Source organism: Ranitomeya imitator, chromosome 1 (genome assembly GCF_032444005.1).
Source record: "Ranitomeya imitator isolate aRanImi1 chromosome 1, aRanImi1.pri, whole genome shotgun sequence".
In the NCBI taxonomy this organism is placed as follows: Eukaryota; Metazoa; Chordata; class Amphibia; order Anura; family Dendrobatidae; genus Ranitomeya; species Ranitomeya imitator.
This window is the reverse complement of record NC_091282.1, coordinates 527,755,379-527,780,063: the sequence shown is the minus strand read 5'-3', so window position 1 is coordinate 527,780,063 and position 24,685 is coordinate 527,755,379. Positions and strand designations below refer to the sequence as shown.

Below are 24,685 nucleotides of genomic sequence, written 5' to 3'. Positions count from 1 at the left end.
AGAATGTTCTTCCAGAACTGTGCTGGCTTTTTTAGATGTTTTTTTAGCAAACTCCAGTCTAGCCTTTTTATACTTGGTGCTTATGAGTGGCTTGCACCGTGCAGTGATGGCTCTGTATTTACTTTCATGCAGTCTTCTCTTTATGGTAGATTTGGATATTGATACGTCTACCTCCTGGAGAGTGTTGTTCACTTGGTTGGCTGTTGTGAAGGGGTTTCTCTTCACCATGGAGATTATTCTGCGATCATCCACCACTGTTGTCTTCCGTGGGAGCCCAGGTCTTTTTGCATTGATGAGTTCACCAGTGCTTTCTTTCTTTCTCAGGATGTACTAAACTATTTTGCCACTCATAATATTGTAGCAATTTCTCAGATGGGTTTTCTCTGTTTTCGCAGCTTAAGGATGGCTTGTTTCACCTGCATGGAGAGCTCCTTTGACCGCATATTTACTTCACAGCAAAACCTTCCAAATGCAAGCACCACACCTCAAATCAACTCCAGGCCTTTTATCTGCTTAATTGAGAATGACATTGTAACAGAGTACCACCCCCGCCCTGATTTCATAGACCATACTTCATTAACATTTCCTACCCTGCTTCTGGTGGGGGGCATTGTGTTCCTTTGTTGCTCTCTGCAGGGGGCTTCTCAGACTGGCTGGGACTTGACATCTGGAGCCTTCTTTTGTACTTTCAGCTCCAGGTAACAAATGTTTGAGGGTGGGTGTGAGCCCCCCCACTCATCCAAGGGGCTGATCCCTAGAGGGTGGAACAATAAGCCCATAGATATACTATCATTCTTCTGGAACCTGTGTGGTGTGAGGAGCTAGGATCTACTGCTGCGGCCAGATCCTGGTGCCTGTCTATGAACTAGTGTTTTGTTTTCCCTGGAGTCGGATTATCAGGTGTCGCCCTGGATTTGTTATTTTGTTGCGGCCTTATTGTAAATTGAAGAACCTGATCACTGTTTGCCGGAATATTCTCTCAGTTGCAATAAAGGTCTCTTGGATTATTCATCGGTCTGCCGTTCCTGCTTGCTCTGTGGCACACCCCGTCATAGACATAACAAAGGGATTGCCCACACCTGTCCATGAAATAGCCTTGGAGTCAATTGTCCAATTACTTTTGGTCCCTTTAAAAACAGGGTGGCATATGTTAAGGAGCTGAAACTCCTAAACCCTTCATCCAATTTTAATGTGGATACCCTCAAATGAAAGCTGAAAGTCTGAACTTCAACTGCATCTGAATTGTTTTGTTTATAATTCATTGTGGTAATGTCTATAACCAAAATTAGAAAAATGTTGTCTCTGTCCAAATATATATATGGACCTAACTGTAGCTTGCAGTGTATACCCATTCTATTCTTGCTGTGATAAAAAAATCAGAACTATGAACCGATTTGTGCTTGTTAGCTTGTGCTTTTACAACATAGTCAAACTGAACAGGACAAAGCAAAAATGGCCAGCATCCAGAGATTCTTGAGTCAGAAGGTGGATTTATTTCTACCTTTTTAACAACACAGACAAAAGTAATGCTACAATATCTTAAACTACCATGATTGGTAGTTTGGAAAGTGGTTTACAAGAATCTGATTGAGTGCTGTGCTTTTATCAGTGGCATGATCAAATTTAAGAAAACCTTTATAATTTATTAATAATTGGATAATCATAGCTATGGTCACTTAAAAACTATCAACTGGTGAAAGTTTGCTTCTCTCAGATAAAGATATTGACATCATGCTTAGTTACAGTTCCTGGTCCTGTGTGGACTGCTGGCAAAGCAAGAGGATGGCGGCATATCACAATGTAATCCTACAGTTGTGCTCAAAAGTTTACATACCCTGGCAGAATTTTTGCTTTCTTGGCCTTTTTTCAGAGAATTTGAATGGTAACACCAAAACTTTTCTCCACTCATGGTTAGTGGTTGGGTGAAGCCATTTATTGTCAAACTATTGTGTTTTCTCTTTTTAAAACATAATGACAACCCAAAACATCCAAATGACCCTGATCAAAAGTTCACATACCCTGGTGATTTTGGCCTGATAACGTGCACAGAAGTTGACACAAATGGGTTTGAATGGCTACTAATGGTAACATCCTCACCTGTGACCTGTTTGCTTGTAATCAGTGTGTGTTCATAAAAGCTGAGTGGGTTTCTGGCCAAAAAAGCAAAAATACTGATGGGTCTGTAAACTTTTGAGCACAACTGTATATGCCTCCTTTGTACCCGAATCTCTGCTTTGAATAGCTTTGTTATTGATACTTATTTTATACAAGTTTTTGCCTTTGTACATATAATAAAGAATTAAAGTTTTTTAACCTCATATTGGACTATATAGTCCATTTCTTTAGTATTTATCCTTGGTAGGGAGTCCATGTTTATTCTCAGTATTGGTCCTGCTATGGAGGCATAAAACCATGTAAACATCTACAATAGTTATTATGATTTCTGTTTTGAAGATGTGTTATGTAGAATTAACCCATATGTGGCTGTAAAGTACTGCTTAGCCACAAGGCGAGACTTGGGAGGAATGGAGCTCTATTTGCCTCCTCACTTGTTCCAAAAAAAATTGAGTTGAACACCTTATAAAAATCCCCGAGCTCCACTGATTTGAGGCACTTTTCCGTTTGATGCTGTTCACTCCATAACAGAGATATTCATATTCATTGTTTTTGGAGTGCACTATGTGAAATTTCTGCTTGCAAACCAACAAGGCGTGTCTTCTGAGTCTTTCTTTAAGGGCTCATACTCACTTGCGCGAGACTCGGATGAGTCTCGCACGGCAATACCCGGCACTGCACCTAGCACAGAGGAGCAGAGCGTGCGGCTACATGTATTCCTATGCGGCCGCACGCTCCGATCTGAGTGTCGGCAGCAGCGCCGGGTATTGCCGTGTGAGACTCATCCGAGTCTCGCGCAAGTGAGCATGAGCCCTAAGGGGGTGCACTTTCACCCCTTTCTCCCAAACGCTGCCAATCACAGCTCCGCAGCTGATCTAGCGGACTAGCAGGATCAGATCACTGCTTAGTTTTGATTGTCAGTGTCTGGGAGGAAGGAGTAAAGGCATTTGCAATTAGAGAAGACTGAAGAAATGCCCAGGACTGTAGGCTGAGATTTCACATATTGCGATCCAAAAGCGACAAATGTGAATATATCCCAAATGGACTGATGCAGCGCAAAAAGGAAAAAAAGAAAAGGAGCATCAGGGAAATATAGGGATGTTTACAAGGTATTTAACTACGGTATATTTTTGAGCAAGTGAAAGGTCCTCTTTAACACAACAAATTGGAGTGTATTTATTGTTATTTTGGTTTAAGGGACAAATTCTAAGGTAAATTGAGGTTATTTTAACCCCTTTCTGCCAGCTGACGGAATAGTACGTCAGCTGGCAGATCCCCTGCTTTGAGGTGGGCTCCGGCCGTGAGCACACCTCAAAGCCGCGACATGTCAGCTGTTTTTTACAGCTGACATGTGCGCGCAATGAGCGCGAGCGGAATCGCGATCCGCCCGCACCCATTAACTAGTTAAATGCCGCCGTCAAGCGCTGACAGCGGCATTTAACTAGCGCTCCCGGCCACGCGGCCGGAAGTACTCGCACTGCGGACCCCCGTCACATGATCGGGGGTCAGCAGTGCATCGCCATAACAACCAGAGGTCACCTTGAGACCTCTATGGTTGTTGATGGCCGATTGCTTTGAGCGCCACCCTGTGGTCGGATTTCAAAGCAACCCTGCATTTCTGCTACATAGAGGTGATCTGTACTTCACTTCTATGTAGCAGAGCCGATCGAGTTATGCATGCTTCTAGCCTCCTATGGAGGCTATTGAAGCATGCCAAAATTTAAAAAAAAAAAGTGATTAAAAATATAAAAAAAATAAAAAATATATAAAAGTTCAAATCACCCCCCTTTCGCCCCAATCAAAATAAAACAATTAAAAAAAAAAATCAAACATACACATTTGGTATCGCCGCGTTCAGAATCGCCCGATCTACCTATAAAAACAAAGGATTAACCTGACCGCTAAATGACATAGCGAGAAAAAAAATCAAAACGCCAAAATTACGTTTTTTTGGTCGCCGCGACATTGCATTAAAATGCAATAACGGGCGATCAAAAGAACGTATCTACACCACAATGGTATCATTAAAAACGCCAGCTCGGCACGCAAAAATTAAGCCATCACCTGACCCCAGATCACGAAAATTGGAGACGCTACGGGTATCGGAAAATCGCGCATTTTTTTTTTTTTTTTAGCAAAATTTGGAATTTTTTTTCACCACTTAGGTAAAAAATAACCTAGACATGTTTGGTGTCTATGAACTCGCAATGACCTGGAGAATCATAATGGCAGGTTAGTTTTAGCATTTAGTGAACCTAATAAAAAGCCAAACAAAAAACAAGTGTGAGATTGCACTTTTTTTGCAATTTCATCACACTTGGAATTTTTTTCCCGTTTTCTGTTACATGGCATGGTAAAAGCAATGGTATCGTTCAAAAGTACATCTCGTCCCGCAAAAAATAAGCCCTCACATGGCTATATTGATGGAAAAACAAAAAAGTTATGGCTCTGGGAAGGAGGGGAGCAAAAAACGAAAATGAAAAAGCTCCGGGGGTGAAGGGGTTAATACTTTTGTTATGCACTCTGACCAATGATAAGGCCTAGTTCTTAAGAAAAACTACCTTATTTTTACGCAGTTTTTTAACAGCATGCTTCGTGCTAAAACACTGTGGGTATGTAACTTTGAAGTCTATATTAAAATATAAAACCACATTACATACAATGCGTGACTTTCTTCTGGGGATAGCGTTTTTACTGGCATTTTCCCCCCATACACTTAAATATAAAAAAAATAGTGTAAAAAAAACTGTTAGATTTTTTTTCTGTTTATTGTGTTGGTGCGGTTTTTACATTTGTTATACTTTACATTTATTTGAAACTTTGCAAAAAGGATAATGCAGTCACTTTTTTCTCTTCCTCTATTGCACTATTCCATAAAACCTATACAAACTGTGTCTACATTTGTACATATGAAAACCATAAAGATTACCTCTTGTTCTTAGATTAGTGAATGTGTGTTTACATCATAAAACATTTTGTGATCTGCTTCCTCTCCTCCCTCACTGTGTCAGTAAAGACTAGTAATATGTCTGAAGGAGGCTGGCTGCATCAGCTAAATAGATAAACCAGTCTTCTTCCCCTTCTCTGCAGAATCAAAGACAGAGAAGAGAGATGGCTTAGCTGTTTAATTCAACCAGGCAGCCCCCTTCACACACATCTGAGGCTATGTTCACATTTGCGTTGTGCGGGGTTGCGTCGGCGATGCACAACGCAAACAAAAACACAACAAAACGCACGCTAAAACGCAGCGTTTTGCGACGCATGCGTCCTTTTTTGCCGAAATTTGGATGCAAAAAAGAAAAGCAACTTGCTGCGTTTTCTGCGCCCAACGCTTGCGGCAAAAAAAAAACCGCATGGATCGCAAAACGCAGCACAACGCATGTCCATGCGCCCCCCATGTTAAATATAGGGACGCATGCGTCGCCGCTGCTGCGCCCGACGCAACCACGCAAAACGCTAATGTGAACGTAGCCTTAGGCTACTTTCACACTAGCGTTTTTATGATCTGCGAAGGGCTGCAGACTTTCTCCGTGAAGCCCCGCCCTCAGCCGCACCTCCGCTGCTATCTCCGCTTACTTCTGCATGCGGCCCGCATACCTATCTTTAACATTAGGTACGCAGGTCGTGCAGCTGTATGCGGATGCTTCTGCATGCGTCGTTTTGATGATGCGGTGACCAGCGTAGGAATTTTCAAAATTGCTTGCAGGATGCGTTTTTTCTCCATAGGCTAACATTAACGACACATTGCGACGCTTTGCCACACGTTGCAACCGTCGTGCGACGGCTGCGTCGTGTTGTGGCGGACCGTCGGCACCAAAAAACGTTGCATGTAAAGTTTTTTGGTGCGTTGTGTCCGCCATTTCCATCTGCGCATGCGCGGCCGGAACTCCGCCCCCTCCTCACCGCAGCTCAGAACGGGGCAGCGGATGCATTGGAAAAATGCATCCGCTGCCCACGTTGTGCGGTGCTTCCACAGTATGCGTCGGTACGTCGGCCCGATGCACTGCGACGGGCCGAGTACGACGCTAGTGTGAAAGTAGCCTTAATCATGTGCTTATGAAGAGAGCAGAAAAGTATAAGGCTATGTGCACACGTTGCGGATTGGGGTGCAGAATTTTCCACGCAAAATCCACATCTCCTGGCAGAAACCGCAGGTGCGGATTTGCCACGGATTTCGTGCGGTTTTTATGCGGAACTGATACGGATTTTGTGTGGATTTTCTGCAGATTTTACCCCTGCGGATTTCTATTATGGAAGGGGTCAGAAACGCTGCAGTTCCGCACAAAAGAAGTAGCATGCTACTTCTGTTGTTCCACAGCGGTTTTCATGCAGATTTTTCCGTACCATTAGCACAGCCTTTTTTTTTTTTGCAAATTGATTTACATTGTACTGTAAATCACAGTGCAGAACTGCAGCGTTTCTGAACGGAAAAATCCGCTGCGGATCCGCACCAATTTCGCATCGTGTGCACACAGCTTAATAAAGAGGGGCTGCTATGACCCAAGACAAGCAGTGAAATGGAGGAGCTTTCAGAAATAAACTAATTTGAGAAATTCTTAATTTTAGTTTGAAACATATCCAAATAATGTACAAACATTAAAGAGAGACAGTGACATGTGAGCGCTGGTGTCACTGTCTCCAGAAAAACTAAACAAGAGGAAGTCCGGGCTGCAGTTTGTCCTGGACTTCCTCTTCATGTTGTTTGTCCGAAGGCGGAGACAGTGACACCAGCACTGATTGGGCACCACTTGTCATTCCACTACATCACAGCCCCTGGCAGAGCGAGTGTCAACACTGCTGGAATGGGACAAGAGTATAGGCTTTATTATTTTATCGGGGTCAAACATTTAGTTTAAGGAGGGATTGTCCTAGTAGTGGATAACCCCTTTAAGGGGAAATTGACAGCTAACACATGCTGTCTGATCCACAGGCAGTAGTTTTCAGACACTGGCTGTATGATTTCAGCCATGTATGTTTGACTGTGAAATTTGAAATGCTGCGGCGTGCAAAAGAAAACTATACTTTAAGGGTATGTGCACACGTTGTGGATTCTTTGCAGATCCGCAGGGTTTTTTGCAGTGCAGAAACGCTGCAGTTCCGCAATTGATTTACAGTACAATGTAAATCAATGAGAAAAAAAATGCTGTGCACACTTTGCGGAAAATCCGCTGCGTAAACGCTGCGGTTTAAAAGTAGCATGTCACTTCTTTTTTGTGAATCTGCAGCGTTTTTGTACCCTTTCCATTATAGAAAACCGCAGGGGTTAAAAATGCAGCAAATCCGCAAGAAAACTGCAGCAAAAAACGCACAAAAAACACGAGAAATCCGCAGGTGCGTTTTCTGCCAGGAGAGGCAGAATCCGCACCAGAAATTCCTAAGCCTAATCCGCAACGTGTGCACATAGCCTCAAAGCTGGCTGAGGAACAGGCCACATGGGAGACTAGTAGAAAAAGCCAGTCCCATGCAGCTTCCCCCTGCCTGACAGGTCTCTCTATACATATACACAGGGAGAGACCTATCACCCAAAGATAGCAGATGAGGAGAAGCCACCAAGGAAGCGCCTTTTCTGACAAGTCACCTGTGTAGGTTGGTCCCAGGTCAGCTAATAAAAGTATGTTATCTGAAATGCTTCAGCGTTTCCAAATCAATCTGAAATCATACAGCCAGCGGTGTCTTATACATGCTACTGCTATCAGGTTCCCTCTCTCCTTTGAATTCAGTTATTTTCAAAGATAAAATCAAGGAGAGCAAAAATTAAAAAGCGGATCTAAGGCTACTTTCATACATCAGTTTTTTGCCGTCAGGTTCAATCGACAAATGGTCTCACGTTTCATCCGTTTTTTTGCTGGATCCGTCGAAAATTGTTTTTCCAGCAGCCGGAGAAAACAGACATAGTAACTTTTTTGTGTCCGTCGAAAAAACGGACAGTGACGGATCCGTTGTTTGCTATAATGGAACCCTATGGCGAAGGATTCTGTTTTTTAACTAAGCATGCGTTTTCCATTCTGGGGTCTCTCTATCTCTCTGATCCGTCGCATCAGTTTTTCACAATTTGTGACGGATCCGTTTTTGGTTTTTTTCAAAACTCGCCGGATTGAGCCTGACGGCAAAAAAACTGATGTGTGGAAGTAGCCGAACAGATACCCTTTTTTTTATTTTTGACTATATTCTTCTGCAATGTTTAATTTACAGATTAATTTAAAAAAATATGCATACAACTGCAGAAATTCATAAAATAATCTGTAGTTTAATATGCAGTACTAGATCGACACTTTCTGAATCAATATAGAAAATATGCTGCCCCAAATCTATTGATAATTTAAAAAAATAGAAATCTTTCAGGAGTGACGCGGGGCAGAGAAAAATGGGGACTGCCTTCTCCTTAACAAAAAAAAAGGCCTGGATGGATGTTCTCATTTGAGCCAAGTTTAATTATTACTACATCTATGGTAAGGCCAATTTCACACTTTACAATTTTGAGTATGGACTATGATGTACAGACTGGCTGTGGAGCTGCAAATTCAGCAGCCTTGTACGCATATGTGATGCTGTCGAGTTCTGTTTAGAAGACCAGCGGGGAGTCCGGACATAGTGATCCATATTCGGACTGTGAATGATAAAATATTGAAACGGGCCTAAAGAGGAACGATATACATAAAATGTCCAAAAGACTAATAACAAAGGTATTCTTCTGTAAGTTGTGTAAAGAATATATTGACACGATGGGAGACCTTCTTTAGCTATTCTACATGCATAATATATTATACTATAGGCCAAGCACTATCACTACTACTACATAAAACCTTGTTTACAGAATTTTGCATCATGCAAGCCAACACCATGTGTGTTTTATCAAAAGAAGCGTGACTGTGGCAAGCAGAAGAAAGTACAGGGCACTATCATTCCTATCTATGCTGTACACAGCCTTTACTTCCAACTTCATAAATGGAATGTTATAGAAAATTCATATTTTATTGCAAGCCTTGGTTATATCGTGAACTACATGCAAGTATCTTCCCCTAGTCTAAAAATGGAAACAAAAAAATTGGAAAAGATACTGCATAACAAAACACCTGGTTATCTGGTAATCTCCTGGATTCTTCCCTCTGTACAATGTATCCTTGAAATGGCCCTTCTGCATGAGGAGAATAATTAAACAGTTCTTTATTGCATTGCCTTGTGCAGTGTCGGTGTGCGCCTTTAATATGACTGCATGATCATATAAGACTGAATGAATAAGTATTAGCACCCCAGGACAGGCTGGCTGTACTGGAGCCTTTGTTACAGGGAGTCTGAGGAGACAAGTGAGACATAAAGGGATAAATTAATTACAGGCAGATAAAGGAAGATGGGGAATGCTGAGCAGAAGACTTGTCTGAGCTAAGTTCAAGGCTCAGAGACATCCTCGTGTGGTTTGGGAGAAATCACTTAATAAAATATTGTAATATCCGGCCCTTTTCTTAATTTGGTGGACAGGAGTCTCAGGCTACACATGGATGGGGCAGCCAGCACACAAACAACTACCAGGAAGGCTCCTCACCATTCTAATAGGCTGAGATCAGAGGCTGGTGCTGGAAACATGACGTCAGAGCGATCAGTGACATCACACTAGCACTGGAAGACCCAGAGAAGTGGCTGAGGTCAGAGGTGATTCCTCAGCTCATGTGATAACACACTTCCAGTCAGGATGACCTTTCTGCAGACACAAGCCTCCCCCCAGCGGGAGCACTTACCTGCAGGTGGGTCCCCATAGGAATGCTCTGCAGGAACTATAGGAGAAGTTGAGGTGTTATTGAATGGCCCGCCCGGCAGCTAAGCAGGTCTCTCTCCAGTCGTTCTCTTTTAGGGGGACTTCTCTCCCCCATCCACCACCGCTGTGTGTCTGTGGGGAGGGGTATAATAACCTAGACAGTATCCCCTTTCACCGCAGCTCCGCCCAGTCGATGATCTTATAGTGGCCAGTCAGGGGCGGCGATAAGCGCTGGGGGGGGATACAAATAGAACACAAGGAGGAGGGGAACAAGTCCGGAGCTGCTGCCGGAAATTGAACTCGCGCTCATAAATATACCACAGGAAGTATGTAATAACACAGACAGTCGGGCTTCGCCTCGCCACCTCCCATCCACTATGAGGGAAGGCGGGAAATCCAGGGCGTTGGCTCCGCCCCTCGCTCCCTCCCCACTTGGGACAGTTCTGTCAGGCGCGTTCACAATCAGGTTGTCCCATTGTTGTGAGGAGAATACTGGTGCGCCCCAAAAGCGGTCACTGCAGCGTGTGACACATGGCCAACACACAGTGTCTGACACACGGCCTCACAGCTCCTAACAGACGGCCTCTGACATAGCTGACACACGGCTCCTAAAACACGGACCCTGACACACGGTCACACAGCTCCTAAGATACGGCTCCTAACAGACGGCCTCTGACACACGGCTCCTGAGACACGAACACACAGCTCCTAAGATATGGCTCCTAACAGCCGGCCTCTGACATATCTCTGACACACGGCTCCTGAGACACGGACCCTGACACACGGTCACACAGCTCCTAAGATACGACTCCTAACAGACGTCCTCTGGCATATCTCTGACACACGGCTCCTGAGACACGGACCCTGACACACGGTCACACAGCTCCTAAGATACGACTCCTAACAGACGTCCTCTGGCATATCTCTGAGGCCGATTTCACACGTCAGTGGCTCCAGTACGTGTGGTGACAGTTTCCTCACGTACCGGAGATACTGACACACGTAGACACATTAAAATAAATGAGTCTCTGCACATGTCAGCGTTTTTTCACGGACCGTGTGTCCGTTTGCAAAACACGGAGACATGTCAGTGTTCGTGGGAGCGCACGGATCACACGGACCCATTAAAGTCAATGGGTCCGTGTAAACACGTACCGCACTCAGATGCGGTCTGTGTGCTGTCCATGTGTTTTTCTTGTCATAGAGTGAATATTGTTGCAATACACGGACACACGTGCAGCAAACGGACAGCACACGAACCCTAAAAACGTACTCACGGACATCACACGGATCCCACACAGATGGCCTACGTGAGCACACGTATCCATTACAGTGCATGGCTGTCCACTCTCCCCAGTCCCACAAGCTCGCTGCCTCGGGGTAATCCTTGACGCTGATCTATCCTTCAAACCACATTTCCAAGCCCTTTCCACTTCCTGCCGACTTCAACTCAAAAATATTTCACGAATCCGTACATTCCTCAACCAAGAATCTGCAAAAACCCTAGTCCATACCCTCATCATTTCTCGCCTTGACTACTGCAACCTCCTGCTCTGTGGCCTCCCCTCTAACACTCTCGCACCCCTCCAATCTATTCTAAAATCTGCTGCCTGACTAATCCACCTGTCCCCCCGCTATTCCCCAGCTTCTCCCCTCTGTCAGTCCCTTCACTGGCTCCCCATTGCCCAGAGACTCCACTACAAAACCCTAACCATGACGTACAAAGCCATCCACAACCTGTCTCCTCCATACATCTGTGACCTCGTCTTCCGGTACTTGCCTACACTCAACCTCCGATCCTCACAAGATCTCCTTCTCTATTCCCCTCTTATCTCCTCTTCCCACAATTGTATACAAGATTTCTCTCGCGTATCACCCCTACTCTGGAACCCTCTACCACAACACATCAGACTCTCGCCTACCATCGAAACCTTCAAAAAGAACCTTAAGACCCACCTCTTCTGACAAGCCTACAACCTGCAGTAACCACCGATCGACCAAACCGCTGCATGACCATCTCTATCCTCACCTACTGTATTCTCACCCATCCCTTGTAGATTGTGAGCCTTCGTGGGCAGGGTCCTCACTCCTCCTGTACCAGTTATGACTTGTATTGTTTAAGATTATTGTACTTGTTTTTATTATGTATACCCCTCCTCACATGTAAAGCGCCATGGAATAAATGGCGCTATAATAATAAATAATAATAATAGGAGGTGGATGTGCAGTACTCTGTGGCGGCCACTATCAGAAGACGGCCAGCTCCGTAAGAGAATACTTTCAGTAGCTGGCCACCGACACCAGTAACAACTGATCGGTGGAGGTATCAAGAGTCGGATCCCAGCCGATTAGACATTGATGACCTATGCTGAGATACAACTTGTGGAGTTGGTGGTGTAAGTGGAAGAGGCAGAGGAGGTAGCCAGCACTGTTTTAAATTTGGGGAGGTTTCAAAACATTGTGAATGGCAAATAGAACAAACAAACTACAACTGGCGGAGCTGGTTTACTTCTCTTGTCAGCTAAAAATACAGACAAGTCCCGTGGGATCCACGCCTGGTTCATTTTAGTGAATGTGAGCCTCCCCACGTTGGCTGTGGACAGGCGGATGCGCCTGTCTGTAATCACCCACCTGCTGTGCTAAATTCAAACAGTATACTTGCCGCAGGGCAGGCCACGTCCTCCAAGACGTAAAGAGCAAGCTCAGACTGTGTGTCCAATTTGGAGACCCAGAAGTTAAATGGGGCAGAGCCAACACTTAGTACGTGGAGACGTGTGGACAGGTACTCTTCCACCATATTGTTGAAACGCTGCCTCCTGCTAATACGGTTCATATCAGATGGTGGTGCCAAATATGGCGTGCTGAGGAAGGTTTTCTACATTTTGACCATGCTAACCCTTCCTTCCAAGGTGGTGCCGGTGCCCCAGCTACTTTGGCAACTTCCTCCTCTGCCTTGTTCTTCCATGGAACCTCGCTATCAGGTGGGAATCCAGTCAGTAGTGCGTCTACCGGGTCGCGCTTGTATTCCCTAATTTTTTTATCCCACTCCAGTGACGGAAATAAGGGTGGCATGTTGTCCTTGTAGTAGTGATCCTTCAGAGTGGCCACCCAGTAATCAGCGCTGGTAACAATCTGGGCAACTTGGCAGTTGTTGCGCAGGCACAGCTCATGTTTGCCAGGCTGCCCAGAGGCAACAACAACCTTGGTGGGAGGTGTATAGTCTGGGTCCTCTCTATCCTGCAAGCCACGTTCCAGTGATGCGCGTGAGCTGCTTTGAGTGCCACCCTGCTGTGAAAACGGTTCCTCATCCTCCAAAACTGTCCCCTGGATGGAAAGTTGCGTAGTTGTGTACCTGGCCACTGTTGGTACAGGAATCCACTCTCCTAGCCACGTGTGGATAACTGGCTTGATAATGGTGTGATGGTTCCTGTTCCATCTCCTCTTCCTCCTGTACCACACCTCATCAATCATCGCCTGAAGCGTTTTTCAATCAGGATTAGAAGTGGGATAGGAACGCTGATGATTGTGTCATCAGTGCTGGCCATTAGTGATGAGCGAGAACTAAAATGCTCGTTGCTCAGGTTGAGCAAATTTGAATCCTCGAGCCCAATGTAAGTCTATGGGAAACCTGAGTATTTTTACCGTGATCCCCCTTGGGGGTCCTTTTAAGGTCTAAAAACGTCTGAAAATAATGGAAACACTGAAGAAATGACACAGGAACATCATGGCCATCGCCCCTGGAAGCATTTCTGACTCCTAGGTCACAGTTGTAAGCAATGTTGTCAGAGTTTCACACCATTTTTACAGGTGCACCAAAAAGCATAGAAAAACGAAACCAAAATGGATTTTGCTGGGAAATATGTCAAGGTACATCCTTTTCAGGGTAATGACTTGTATATAAGGCAAAATAATTTACCCCAGACCGAAATGTTCCTCCACCACTTTTGCTGTGTTCACATACAGCGTTTTTGATGCGTTTTTCAACCTTAACATTGCTTTTAACCAATACAAATGCTTTCACTGGGAAATGTGATTGTAACATTTAACAACCCTAGCTGGCCATGTGGTGTGTGACACATAAGGAGACACATCTTGTTTCATTTCTCAAGGAGGGACTCAAAGTCACAAAGCCTATTTTTAGAGGGGCATCAAGCGGCATTAATATTCTTAAAGGGACATTATTAAACATTGGGTCTCCTATGCTGTTATTGCCTATGCAGTGAGTAGCTGGGCTGCCAAGATTTACAATGCACCCCAACACCCCTTTCACGAGAGGTACATGAGGGCCTCCTGAAAAAAGTTGCATTGAATGCAAGGCCTGCCCTGCAATCAAGTCATATGCACCCCAATAAGCCTTTGAACCCAGATACTGGATGGACACAGGAAAATACACTTCACGTTATTAATTTTGTAATCCCATACTGTTTTCTTATGTATTAACTGCAAGGCCTGCCCTGTTACCCAGTCATAAGCACCCCAATAAGCCTTTGAACCAGGTATTGGATGGCCACAGGAAAACCCACTTCACATTCTTCAGTTGGTCCTGCCATACTGTTTCCTTATGCATTGAACGCAAGGGCTGCCGCCTTGACCCAAATTTGCACGCAACACAATTCCCCATGGAAGAATCATGGATGAGAGCCTCATAAAATTTTTTTTCCCATAACAAAGGAGCGGGTCTTCTAGACTCATAATGCCCATACACTAAGTGCACGGGCTGACAAACATGTCCCTGTTGGAGGTACATTATAAAAAAATTATTTATGAGGATCATAGATGCCCTTGCCCAAAAATTGAATGGCTGTAGCAGCATACAACACGTTCATCATGCTGTTCTAGTGGTGGAGAAAGATGAGATGTGGAGGAAGGCATTATGAAAAACTAGGCCCAATGTTAAGGAGCGGGTTTCCTAGACTTGTAATGCCCATACACTAAGTGCATGGGCTGACAAACATTTCCCCATGGGGAGTACATTATAAAAATAATTATTTATGGGGATCATAGACGCCCTTGCCCAAAAACTGAATGGCTGTAGCAGCACAGAACCAGTTAACCCTGGTGATCCAGTGGCAGAGAATGAGGAGACGTAATGAATGATCATTCATACTGAAATCCAAAAAATGAATAAAGGATCTGAATCCACCTATGAAAGTAAATAAGAAAAGGGAGGGGAGAACACAGGTTCATACATATGAAACCAGTATGTATCCAAAGAGATATGTTGGTCCCTAGCAACAGCTCAGAGACAGGGATATAAATAAAAATATAATATAATAGTATTTCAATATTTTTAGATTGGAGAGGCATACACTAGGTCATAAGAGGATGGTCCAGAGATAGGAAAAATGGAAAGACCGTATAGAATACATGTTGGTGGTGGTGGCTAAGTGACTGGATGCATTATCCGCTATCCAACCAACAACCATTTCACACTGCTCTGGTTTCAATAGTGGTGTGCTGCAGTCCCCAAGAAACTGGGACAGGAAGGTTGAGCATGAACATGTGGGTCTTTGTTGTGACCCACTTTCAGCTTTGCCAAGGCCTCGTCTTCTGCATGCACCATCACGTCCACTTCCCCGTCCCTTGCCTTGCCCATTTTAAATGGATAACTGAAATATTTTAAAAGCTCAATACAAATGGATTAATTTGAAGAAAAATTATATGTGATCAATATGCCTGCAAAGCGAAGATTTGGACACCAAAGATACACCGAGTGTCTGCCGGAGATAACAGACAGTAAAAATTTTAGTTTTTTAAAAATATTTTTAACCCCTTTCTGACATATGACGTACTATCCCATCGAGGTGGGGTGGGCCCGTATGACCACCTATGGGATAGCACGTCATAGCGATCGGCCGCGCTCACGGGGGGAGCGTGGCCGGGTGTCAGCTATCGCAGCTGACATCCAGCACTGTGTGCCAGAAGCGGTCACGGACCGCCCCCCGGCACATTAACCACCGGCACACCGTGATCAAACATGATCGCGGTGTGCCAGCGGTATATGGAAGCATCGCGCAGGGAGGGGGCTCCCTGCGGGCTTCCCTGAAACCCCCGGAGCAACACGATGTGATCGCGTTGCTGCGAGGGTCTCTTACCTCCTCCTCCTCCTTGCAGGCCCGGATCCAAGATGGCCACGGCATCCGGGTCCTGCAGGGAGGTGGCTTCACTGTGCCTGCTCAGCAGGCGCTGGGAAGCCTCACTGCTCTGTGCACGTCAGATCGCTGATCTGACACAGTGCACAGCAAAGTGTCAGATCAGCGATCTTACACTATAACATGATGACCCCCCCTTCCCTTCCCCCTTGGGGCAATGTTATAGTGTAAAAAAAAAATATTGACATGTGTAAAAAGATTTTTTTTTTAAATTCCCCCCAAAAATAAATATTCTTCCTATAAATACGTTTATTTATCTAAATTAAAAAAAAAGTTCACATATTTAGTATCGCCGCGTCTGTAATGACCCCACCTATAAAACTATATCACTAGTTAATCCCTTCAGTGAACACCGTAAAAAAAAAAAAAAAAAACGAGACAAAAAACCGCTTTATTCTCATACCGCCAAACAAAACGTGGAATAACACACGATCAAAAAGACTGATATCAATAAACATGGCACCGCAGAAAACGTCATCTTGTCCTGCAAAAAACGAGCCGCCATACAGTATCATTAGCAAAAAAATAAAAAAGTTATAGTCCTCAGAATAAAGCGATGCAAAAATAATTATTTTTTCTATAAAATAGTTTTTACCGTATAAAAGCACCAAAACATTTTAAAAAATGATATAAATGAGGCATCGCTGTAATCGTACTGACCCGAAGAATAAAACTGCTTTATCAATTTTACCACACGCGGAACGGAATAAACGCCTCCCCCAAAAGAAATTCATGAATAGCTGGTTTTTGGTCATTCTGCCTCACAAAAATCGGAATAAAAAGCGATCAAAAAATGTCATGTGCCCGAAAATGTTACCAATAAGAACGTCAACTCGTCCCGCAAAAAACAAGACCTCACATGACTCTGTGGACCCAAATATGGAAAAAGTATAGCTCTCAAAATGTGGTAACACAAAAAATATTTTTTGCAATAAAAAGCGTCTTTCAGTGTGTGACGGCTGGCAATCATAAAAATCCACTAAAAAACCCGCTATAAATAGTAAATCAAACCCCCCTTCATGACCCCCTTAGTTAGGGAAAAATAAAAAAAATTAAATAAATGTATTAATTTCCATTTTCCCATTAGGGCTAGGGTTGGGGCTAGGGTTAAGGCTACAGTTAGGGTTGGGGCTAAAGTTAGGGTTGGGGCTACATTTACGGTTGGGAATAGGGTTGGGATTAGGGTTAGGGGTGTGTCAGGGTTAGAGGTGTGGTTAGGGGTACCGTTGGGATTAGGGTTAGGGGTGTGTTATGATTAAGGTTTCAGTTATAATTGGGGGGTTTCCACTGTTTAGGCACATAAGGGGCTCTCCAAACGCGACATGGCGTCCGATCTCAATTCCAGCCAATTCTGCGTTGAAAAAGTAAAACAGTGCTCCTTCCCTTCCGAGGTCTCCCGTGCGTCCAAACAGGGGTTTACCCCAACATATGGGGTATCAGCGTACTCAGGACAAATTGGACAACAACTTTTGGGGTCCACTTTCTCCTGTTACCCTTGGGAAAATACAAAACTGGGGGCTAAAAAATAATTTTTGTGGGAAAATTTTTTATTTTTTATTTTCATGGCTCTGCATTATAAATTGTAGTGAAACACTTGGGGGTTCAAAGTTCTCACAACACATCTAGATAAGTTCATTGGGGGGTCTAGTTTCCAAAATGGTGTCACTTGTGGGGGGTTTCTACTGTTTAGGTACATTAGGGGCTCTGCAAACGCAATGTGACACCTGCAGACCAATCCATTTAAGTCTGCATTCCAAATGATGCTCCTTCCCTTCAGAGCTCTGCCATGCGCTCAAACGGTGGTTCCCCCCCACATATCGGGTATCAGCGTACTCAGGACAAATTGGACAACAACTTTTAGGGTCCAATTTCAACTGTTACCCTTGGAAAAATACAAAACTGGGAGCTAAAAAATATAATTTTTGTGGGAAAATTTTTATTTTTTATTTTTACGGCTCTGCATTATAAACTTCTGTGAAGCCCTAGGTGGGTGAAAGTGCTCACCACACATCTAGATAAGTTCCTTAGGGGGTCTACTTTCCAAAATGGTGTCACATGTGGGGGGTTTCAATGTTTAGGCACATCAGTGGCTCTCCAAACGCAACATGGCATCCCATCTCAATTCCTGTCAATTTTGCATTGAAAAGTCAGACGGCGCTCCTTCCCTTCCGAGCTCTCCCATGCGCCCAAACAGTGGTTTACCCCCACATATGGGGCATCAGCGTACTTAGGACAAATTGTACAACAACTTTTGGAATCCAATTTCTTCTCTTACACTTGGGAAAATAAATTGGGGGCGGAAAAATCATTTTTGTGAAAAAATAAGATTTATTTTTACGGCTCTGCATTATAAACTTCTGTAAAGCACTTGGTGGGTCAACGTGCTCACCACACATCTAGATAAGTTCCTTTAGGGGGTCTACTTTCCAAAATGGTGTCACTTCTGGGGGGTTTCAATGTTTAGGCACATCAGTGGCTCTCCAAACGCAACATGGCGTCCCATCTCAATTCCTGTCAAATTTGCATTGAAAAGTCAGATGGCGCTCCTTCGCTTCCGAGCTCTGCCATGCGCCCAAACAGTGGTTTACCCCCACATATGGGGTATCGGTGTACTCAGGACAAATTGTACAACAACTTTTGGGGTCCATTTTCTCCTGTTACCCTTGGTAAAATAAAACAAATTGGAGCTGAAGTAAATTTTTTGTGAAAAAAAGTGAAATGTTCATTTTTATTTAAACATTCAAAAAATTCCTGTGAAAAACCTGAAGGGTTAATAAACTTCTTGAATGTGGTTTTGAGCACCTTGAGGGGTGCAGTTTTTAGAATGGTGTCACACTTGGTTATTTTCTATCATATAGACCCCTCAAAATGACTTCAGATGAGATGTGGTCCCTAAAAAAAAAATAGTGTTGTAAAAATGAGAAATTGCTGGTCAACTTTTAACCCTTATAACTCCCTAACCAAAAAAATTTTTGGTTCCAAAATTGTGCTGATGTAAAGTAGACATGTGGAAAATGTTACTTATTAAATATTTTGTGTGACATACCTCTGTGATTTAATTGCATAAAAATTCAAAGTTGTAAAATAGCAAAGTTTTCAAAATTTTCGCCAAATTTTTTCACAAATAAACACAGGTAATATCAAAGAAATTTTACCACTATCATGAAGTACAATATGTCACGAGAAAACAGTGTTAGAATCGCCAAGATCCGTTGAAGCGTTCCAGAGTTAGAACCTCATAAAGGGACAGTGGTCAGAATTGTAAAAAATGACCTGGTCATTAACGTGCAAACCACCCTTGGGGGTAAAGGGGTTAAAGAAAAAATAACGAGTAGACCAAGGCTAGCAGACCCAAAAATACAACATATGCCTGAAAAGCGAAGTTTTGGACACCACAGAAACACCAGCCGTCTGACGGAGATAACAGAGTGAATAATTTTTATTTTTTTTATTTTTGAAAACAATAAATACTGAGTAGACCAAGGCTAGCATACAGAGCAATGCAATACATGCCTGCGAACCGAAGATTTTGACACCACAGATACGCCAGGCGTGTGACGGAGATAACAGACTATGTTTTTTTTTGTTAATTTTTGAAAACAATAAAAATACAGAATAGACCAAGGCTATCAGACAGAACAATGCAATGTATGCCTGCAAAGATTTTTACACCGCTGATATAACAGGCGTCAGCCAGAGATCACAGACTGATCAAAATTTGGCGTTGATTTTTTTGGGCACACCACAATTGTGTCCAAAAGTTGGCAATTACACCCAAAAAAAAATTTGGAGTCCTAAAATTGTAAGATATTGAGTGCAATGATATGCGATGCGTGTGGCGTACAACTCACAGTGATAAATATAACAACTGTAGTTAAATATTTTTGGGCAAGCTACAGATTTTTGGTTAAGCAAAATGGTATCCAAAAATGTTGTAATACACAACTAAATAATAGATAGTGCCCAAAAAAAGCCAGATGTTTTGGCGCACTCACATCTGATGCCTGGGCCCCCCAAAAAAGTTAAAAAAAATTATATTTTCATGCTCTTGTACTGCAATGACCTGGCTGTAGTCTGCAGCGTGACCAAGCAAATAAATGTAGAAAAAAGGGGGCTATGGATTGCTTTCTAATAAAATGAGCAGGTATAACAAAAAAAAAATGCCATGGATTACTGCAACTATGTATATATAAAATACGCAGTAGTAGACAGTAATGGAGCGTTTTGATGAATGCTGGGAGATCTATAGATTTGCATACAGTGCCTGCAAGCCTTGCAGTGATGTGGATATGTGCACATAGACTCCCCTGCCTAACTAGCGGTGCACTCTCGGGATCCCCGAATTAGCCCTAAAAAGGACTGTTGGCTCCTTTGGATTTGTGGACGGAACACAAGCAGACCCACACTAACTATTAAAAGGACGATTCTGACCCTATCTCAACAGCAGCTCTCCCTACACTACCTAAGTCCGGAGCAGAATGCGGTGAGCAGGGCGGCATCAGGTCTCTTATAGACCTGATGACGCTATGCGGCCAGCCAATCACTAATAACACAACAAAGATGGCTGCAGCATTACAGTGCATGGCAGCCAATTCCTGCATTTTCACTGGTGCTCTAAAGAGCGCCAGAATTGCAGGGCAGAGACCTGAGGTCCCGCCGAATAATAACGGAAATACTCGGTGCTCGCCGAGTACAGTGATACTCGGGCGAGTACTGAGTAGTGGCAAGCACGTTCGCTCATCACCACTGGCCATGTTGGTGGAGTACTTGAAGCAGCGCAACATGGTACACACGTCTCACATGGAGGCCCACTCTGTAGTGAAGTGCTGTTGTTCCACAGAACAACTCACACTTGTGTGCGCTGAAACGCCACTGTTGCCTGCTGCTGCTCCTAGTCTCTCCAGCACATGCAAGGTGGAGTTCTACCTTGTGGGTACGTCACATATGATGTGGTGAGCAGGAAGGCAGACGTGACGCTGCAGCGCAGACAGACGAGCAGCAGTAGGGTGAGTGAAAGCGCTTTCTTTCAGCAACAGCTCTTACATATCAGAGAAATTTTTAAGGGAGCTCTCCAACACCAAATTCAGCACATGTGCCAGAAAAGGGATGTGCGTCAAACTGGCTATGCCCAGAGCTGTTACAAGATTTCACCCTTTATCGTACACCACCAGACAAGGCGTGAGGTTCAGCGGAACCAACCGTTCATCGCTCTCTTGTTTGATCCCCGCCCAGAGCTCCTCCGTGGTGTTACATAGTTATTAAGGTTGAAGGAAGACTAAGTCCATCTAGTTCAACCCATAGCGTAACCTAACATGCCCTAACATGTTGATCCAGAGGAAGGCAAAAAAAAAACATGTGGCAAAGAGTAAGCTCCACATTGGGGAAAAAAATTCCTTCCCGACTCCACATACAGCAATCAGACTAGTTCCCTGGATCAACACCCCATCAAGGAATCTAGTGTATATACCCTGTAACATTATACTTTTCCAGAAAGGTATCCAGTCCCCTCTTAAATTTAAGTAATGAATCACTCATTACAACATCATACGGCAGAGAGTTCCATAGTCTCACTGCTCTTACAGTAAAGAACCCACGTCTGTTATTATGCCTAAACCTTCTTTCCTCCAGACGTAGAGGATGCCCCCTTGTCCCTGTCTCAGGTCTATGATTAAAAAGATCATCAAAAAGGTCTTTGTACTGTCCTCTCATATATTTATACATTAAAATAAGATCACCCCTTAGTCTTCATTTTTCCAAACTAAATAGCCCCAAGTGTAATAACCTATCTTGGTATTGCAGTTCCCCCCCCCCAGTCCTCCAATAACCTTGGTCGCTCTTCTCTGCACCCGCTCCAGTTCAGCTATGTCTTTCTTATACACCGGAGACCAGAACTGTGCACAGTATTCTAAGTGTGGTCGAACTAGTGACTCGTATAGAGGTAAAATTATGTTCTCCTCATGAGCATCTATGCCTCTTTTCATGCATCCCATTATTTTATTTGCCTTTGTAGCAGCTGCCTGACACTGGCCACTGAATATGAGTTTGTCATCCACCCATACACCCAGGTCTTTTTCATTGACGGTTTTGCCCAGAGTTTTAGAATTAAGCACATAATTATACATCTTATTACTTCTACCCAAGTGCATGACCTTACATTTATCCCCATTAAAGCTCATTTGCCATTTATCAGCCCAAGCTTCTAGTTTACATAAATCATCCTGTAATATAAAATTGTCCTCCTCTGTATTGATTACCCTGCAGAGTTTAGGGTCATCTGCAAATATTGAAATTCTACTCTGAATGCCCCATACAAGGTCATTAATAAATGTTAAAAAGAAGAGGGCCCAATACTGACCCCTGTGGTACCCCACTGCTAACCGCTACCCAGTCCGAGTGTGCTCCATTAATAACCACCCTTTGTTTCCTATCCCTGAGCCAGCTCTCAACCCACTTACACATATTTTCCCCTATCCCCATTATTCTCATTTTATGTATCAACCTTTTGTGTGGCACCGTATCAAAAGCTTTTGAAAAGTCCATATACACTACATCCACTGGGTTCCCTTGGTCCAGTTCGGAACTTACCTCTTCATAGAAACTGATCAAATTAGTCTGACATGAACGGTCCCTAGTAAACCCGTGCTGATACTGGGTCATGAGGTTATTCCTCTTCAGATACTCCAGTATAGCGTCCCTTCGAATGCTCTCCAGGATTTTACCCACAGTAGAGGTTAAGCTTACTGGCCTATAATTTCAGAGTTCAGTTTTGGTCCCCTTTTTGAATATTTGCACCACATTTGCTGTACGCCAGTCCTGTGGTACAGACCCTGTTATTATGGAGTCTTTAAAGATTAAAAATAATGGTCTATCGATGACTGTACTTAATTCCTGCAGTACTCGAGGGTGTATCCCATCCGGTCCCGGAGATTTGTAAATTTTAGTGATTTTTACACGCCGCCGCAAATCCTGCTGGGTTAAGCAGGTGACATTTAATTGGGAATTTTTATCACTAGTCATTTTGTCTGCCATGGGATTTTCTTGTGTAAATACTGATGAAAAAAAGTCATTTAGCATATTGGCTTTTTCCTCATCCTCATCCACCATTTCACCCAGACTATTTTTAGGAGGGCCAACACTATCATTTTTTAGTTTCTTACTATTTATGTAGTTAAAGAATATTTTAGGATTATTTTTACTCTCTCTGGCAGTGAGTCTCTCTGTCTCAATCTTTGCTGCCTTGATTTGCTTTTTACAGAATTTATTTAATTTTTTGTATTTATTTAATGCCTCCTCACTACCTACTTCCTTTAATTCTCTAAATTCTTTCTTTTTGTCACTTATTGCGCCCCTTACAGCTCTATTTAGCCATATTGGTTTCCTCCTATTTCTAGTATGTTTATTCCCATACGGTATATACTGTGCACAGGTCCTATCCAGGATGCTAATAAACGTCTCCCATTTTCTTTGTGTATTTTTATGTCTCAGGATATCGTCCCAGTTAATTGCACCAAGATCCTCTCTCATCCATTGGAAATTTGCCTTCCTGAAGTTTAGTGTCCTTGTAACCACTCTATTACACATCTTTTTAAAGGATACATGAAAACTTCTTATTTTGTGATCGCTATTTCCCAAGTGACCCCCAACCCTTATATTTGCTATGCGGTCTGGCCTGTTGGTTAATATTAGGTCTAGCAGTGCCCCCCTTCTCGTTGGGTCCTGAGCCAGTTGTGAAAGGTAAATGTTTCTCATACAGTTATATGAAAAAGTTTAGGCACCCCTATTAATCTTAAGCTTAATGTTTTATAAAAATACTTTTTTTGCAACAGCTATTTCAGTTTCATATATCTAATAACTGTTGGACACAGTAATGTTTCTCCCTTGAAATGAAGTTTATTGTACTAACAGAAAATGTGCAATCTGCATTCAAACAAAAATTGACAGGTGCATAAGTATGGGCACCCCACCAGAAAAGTGACATTAATATTTAGTAGATCCTCCTTTTGCAAAAATAACAGCCTCTAGTCGCTTCCTGTAGCTTTTAATGAGTTTCTGGATCCTGGATGAAGGTATTTTTGACCATTCCTCTTTACAAAGCAATTCCAGTTCAGTTAAGTTTGATGGTCGCCGAGCATGGACAGCCCTCTTCAAATGATCCCACAGATGTTCAATGATATTCAGGTCTGGGGACTGGGATGGCCATTCCAGAATAGTGTAATTGTTCCTCTGCATGAATGCCTGAGAAGATTTGGAGCGGTGTTTTGGATCATTGCCTTGCTGAAAGATCCATCCCCTGCGCAACTTCAACTTTGTCACTGATTCATGAACATTATTGTCAAGAATCTGCTGATACTGAGAGGAATCCATGCGTCCCTCAACTTTAACAAGATTCCCGGTGGCGGCATTGGCCACACAGCCCCAAAGCATGATGGAACCTCCATCAAATTTTAATGTGGGTAGCAAGTGTTTTTCTTGGAATGCTGTGTTTTTGGCCGCCATGCATGACGCCTTTTTGTATGACCAAACAACTCAATCTTGGTTTCATCAGTCCACAGGACCTTCTTCCAAAAAGAAATTGGCTTCTCCAAATGTGCTTTTGCATACCTCAGCCGACTGTTTGTGGCGTGCTTGCAGAAACGGCTTCTTTCGCATCACTCTCCCATACAGCTTC

The 24,685-nt window shown here is 43.4% G+C and overlaps 1 protein-coding gene across 2 annotated transcripts in view; it reads right to left on the bottom strand.

Annotated features, from left to right (window-relative positions):
• Window positions 1-10,804, bottom strand: part of KIAA1958 (KIAA1958 ortholog) — a 171,397-nt gene extending 160,593 nt beyond the window's left edge. Inside the window, exon 1 of one of the 2 annotated variants that reach the window (XM_069767064.1) lies at window positions 9,849-10,804. The gene's annotated coding sequence lies outside the window, so the exon portion shown is untranslated. The remainder of the gene's footprint in view (window positions 1-9,848) is intronic. The other variant, XM_069767072.1, reaches the window with a different exon arrangement.
• Window positions 10,805-24,685: the final 13,881 nt, after the last annotated feature.